Raw genomic sequence first — 4,623 nt, 5'->3', positions numbered from 1 at the left:
GTCATCTTTCTTGATCCAAGAGTGCAGTTGTGAGTGTGTGAGGGTTGGTGGTCAGTGGTTGGGTGGGGGGGGGGGTTGCTGTCAGGGGTCTGTCAAACTGATGTCACAGTGTGTGTGTGAAGACCCTCCCACAGTGCCTCTCTCCTCTCTCTCAGCAAGGAGATGCTGGTGGTTGAGTCAGACCCCCATATCCCTTGTCTGGACCAGCTCTGAATCTGCAGTTGTTAAGTAGAGCTCGTGGAGAATTTTGGCACGGGGGAGTCACCACATGAGAGAGATCAGTAACTCACAGTCCTAATCCTGCTTATTAATTTAAAATGTAACTACTATCCCCTAAACCACTCATTGATTCTGTTTCTAATCTCCAATTCCACTTATTAACCATTAACCTCTGCAAGAAGTTCCTAGCCTTAACTACTAACTTTGTTCTTGCTCCTAACACTGAACTGTAAATAATAACCACCATTATTGATCTCTAATGATGAATTTATGTACCCACCTCCAGCTGTCTGGATTTGACCACCATTCTGTAGCTATTAAGAAATTCTCTAATGATTCCTGGCCCAGATTCCCAGGACAGGATCACTAATCTTTATCCCAGTCACTAGTCAATTGTTACACTCACTAATAATACCAAAGCTAACCTCTAGTGCAAAGTCTTAATCACTAATTAATAACTAATTACTAGTATTAACCACTTACCACTAATTGAAACAATAACCATTGACTGTTATCTAACTCTAAAACTAACCCATTAAACCTCCAGCCTAAACACTAACTACCACCCTTAACACCCAGCCAAGTTTAACCAGTAATTCCACCTGTTAACTTCAATTTTTTTGTATATTATGGAAATTGAGGAGGGATTAAACAGAGCAGTGTACAGAAAAAGTCAGGATTAGCCATAGGATTAATTTACTTAGCTATGTTATGCTTGTTCTTCACATACTATAGAAGTTCTTAACCATGTCATTACTCATTAATCTCAATGTATCTATCAGTTAACCTTCTCCACCAACAACCATAATTCCAACCAATGACATTGATCCTAACTAACAATAGTCCACTGGCCCTCAAATTGGCACGAATAAGCATTCAGCTCTGTATTGCTATGGAAGCCAAATGTTGACCTGATCCAGAAGAAATACTGGTGTCATTCAGGCATAACAACAATTTTGCTAAATCCCAGAGCATTTGTGGGAATGTCAACTCGCAAGCACCGTGACCTTAAGTAGGGTGTAGGTGCATTTTCTCCAGCATTGCAACTATGAGAACATGTAAGCTTTGAACCAGCCACCCAAGATCTGCTGCGTTGCTGAACCACAATGACATGGTTCCTTCTCTTCCTCCCCCCCCCCCACCCGCCATTCATGATCAGTTGACTCCTGTGCTTGGAATTGCCACTGGACACCAGTGGCTTCCACAATGACCTTTGCCCTCAGACACTTGGGATGACCAACATCCACCCTTAGTCAGGGTGGCAGACCAACACTGAGATCTGGGCTCTCAGGAGATCACCAGGGAACAGGATACACAGACTGGCAGGAGGAACTCGTAGCTCCGAGTGTGATAAGCTACAAATGCCGAGAACACAACAGCCTTCTTGCAACCATTCATGCTTTTCTTTTTATTGTGTGTTTGGGAGGTGAGGTATACTGCGAGGTCACCCCTCGGTCAGTCAGACAGGGAACAGGCTACAGCGGGCCTTTGGCACGTAAGAGAAAGTTTAGGACCATTCAGTCAGAGAACAAGAGACATTGTCTCCTAAAGGTCACTGTTCAGATGCCAGACCTGCGTTCTTTTATTCATCTGGAATCTCATTCCTGGCCATTTCACTCTTCTGTTTATCGCAGAGTCACGGTGTTTAATTGTGAAAATTAGTAATGATTCTGAGCGTCCTTGAGGAGAGGCTCATGAGCCGTTGAAACCCTGATGATTGTTAACCTTGCTCTTGTTGCTGTTAATCCCTCGTTCATTACCCTGGTTTCTGTTGTCGTTCCTTTGGTGTTCACAGTCCCCAGTAGAGCCTTTGATGTCTGTTTCCCCCATTGGTGACATGTTGGTGATGTACAGTATGTTATTGAAACCCACCTCTCCATTGGTGTGTAGTTCGGTATATTTCTGGTGCCTCTGTCTTTCATGTGCACTCCCAATTTGGAACCACTTCCATATCTCTGTCAGTGTGTCCCTGCTGTCACTCTCTCTCCCTCCCTGCCCCTGCTGCCCCATTCCATGTTGCCCATCTAATGAACTCACTGCTCTAAACGCAAGCCTTGGCCGCTAGGCAAAGGCAACTCCTGCTCCACTAACCTTGCTCACTAAAGCCCGCCCTCCCTCACTAATTGCATATGAAGCCACTAACTCCTGGTACCTTCAAGAGCTGTGGAACTGGATGGCGAAGGGCAGGGTGTGGGAGTGGCCTTGGCTGTTTCAGTCCGAACCCATTTTGCTAATCGGTGATCTTATTCCTGACCTATATGTGTTCTTGCATGCACTTTGAGAAAGGGACTCTTTTGTGACGCTGTTTGATGTGTTACTACTAACCACTGTGTCATGGCTACTGACTGCTCTTTCGCCGGTAGAATAAAGCTGTGTCTTATGCACCTTTTCCAATCTGTCTTGAATATATTCTTTATTCTTTCACAAATCCTAATAAGCTTTGGCTTCCACTGCATTCTGATTTCTGGTGGCACTCGCAGGAGAACTTGAATCCTGCCACACCCAAGGAGCAAGTACAATTAACCGGACAATCCAATCTTTATTTACTGAGATACAATGCAGAATAAACCTTTCTAGCCTTTCCAGCCCGGCAATCTGCTGATTTAATCCTAACCCTAACCTAATCACAGGACACTCTAACAATTGCCAATTAACCCACCAACCGGCATCCACAAAATGCTGGAGGAACTCAACAGGCCAGGCAGCATCTATAGGAAAGAATAAACAGTCAATGTTTTAGGCCAAGACCATCTATTTTTTCCAGTCCTAACGAAGGGTCTCAGCCCAAAATGTTAACACGAGGAAATCTGCAGATGCTGGAAATTCAAGCAACACACACAAAATGCTGGTGGAATGCAGCAGGCCGAGCAGCATCTATAGGGAGAAGCACCAGAAACATCAACAGTGCTTCTCCCTATAGATGCTGCCTGGCCTGCTGCGTTCCACCAGCATTTTGTGTGTGTAGCCCAAAATGTTGACTGTTTACTCTTTTCCATAGATGATGCCTGCCCTGCTGAGTTTTTCCAGAATTTTGTGTGCTTTGCTTGGATTTCCAGAATCTGCAAATTTTCTTGTGTTTGTGAACTGATACATCTTTGGACTGTGGGAGGAAACTGGAACACCAGAGGAAACCCATGCGGTCAGAGAGAGAACGTACAAATTTCTTACAGGTCATGTCGGGAATTAAACGCTGCTACTTGGTACTTGGACTTGCTTATTGGCAACAAACACACAAAATGCCGGAGGAACTCAGCAGACTAGGCAGCATCCATGGACATAAATGAACACTGAGTGGCCATTTTATTGTACACATGTACACCTGCTTGCTAATGCAAGTATCTGATTGGCCTATCTCAGCAACAATGCATGAAGTCATGCTGACATGGTCAAGAGGTTCATTTGTTGTTCAGACCAAATATCAGAATGGGGAAGAAATGTGATCGGAAGGACTTGACCCTAGAATGAGTGTTGGTGCCAGATGGGGTGGTTTGAGTATCTCAAACTGCTAACCTCCTGAGATTTTCACACACAACTGTCTCTAGCGTTTACAGAGAGTGGTGCAAAAAATGAAAAAAAAAATCCAGCAAAGTGGCAGTTCTGTTGGTAAAGTGCCTTGTTAATGGGAAAGGTCAGGGGAGAATAGCCAGACTGATTCAAGCTGACAGGAATGCAACAATAACTGAAATAACCATGTATTACAACAGTGGTGTGCAGAAGAGCATCACTGGTACACATTGAACTTTGAACCTCCAGCAGCAAAAGACCACAAATATGCACTCAGTGGCCATTTTTTTAAAAGTACATGAGGTACATTAATAAAGTAGTCACTGTGTGTATAGTCAATATTTTGACCCAAGACCCATTATCAGGATGGGAAAGGAAGGGGGCAGAACCCAGTATAAAAGGATGGTGGAGGGGATGGAGTGCAAGCTACGTCATAGGCAAGACCAGGTTAATGGGAAGGTATTTGGGTGGGTGGGGGAGGAGGGATGATATGAGAAACAGGTCAGTGTGGGAAAAGGAGGTTGAATTGAAATAAGTGGCCACAGGGAGATCCTAGCCGTTGCAGTGAACAGAGTAATTGCATTGGCAGCTCTTCTCATCACATGCACTTGCACTGTACTGCTGCCACAGAACAACTAATGACTCATTATACATGGCTGTGATTCTGGCCGAACTTGATCTACAGTAAAAGGCTTTATCTATTGAGATACAGTGCGGAATAAGCCCTTCCAGTCCTTCGAGCTGTGCCGCCCAACGATCCCCCAATTTAACTCTAGCCTAATCACATAACAGTTTACGATGCCCTAACTAACCGGTACGACTTTTAACTGTGTGAGGAAACCAGAGCACTCGGTGGAAACCCTCATATTTCACAGGGAGGACGTACAGATGACGTCAGAA

Source organism: Hypanus sabinus, chromosome 7, assembly GCF_030144855.1.
Source record: "Hypanus sabinus isolate sHypSab1 chromosome 7, sHypSab1.hap1, whole genome shotgun sequence".
Taxonomy (NCBI): domain Eukaryota; kingdom Metazoa; phylum Chordata; class Chondrichthyes; order Myliobatiformes; family Dasyatidae; genus Hypanus; species Hypanus sabinus.
Note: the sequence above shows the minus strand (reverse complement) of the source record.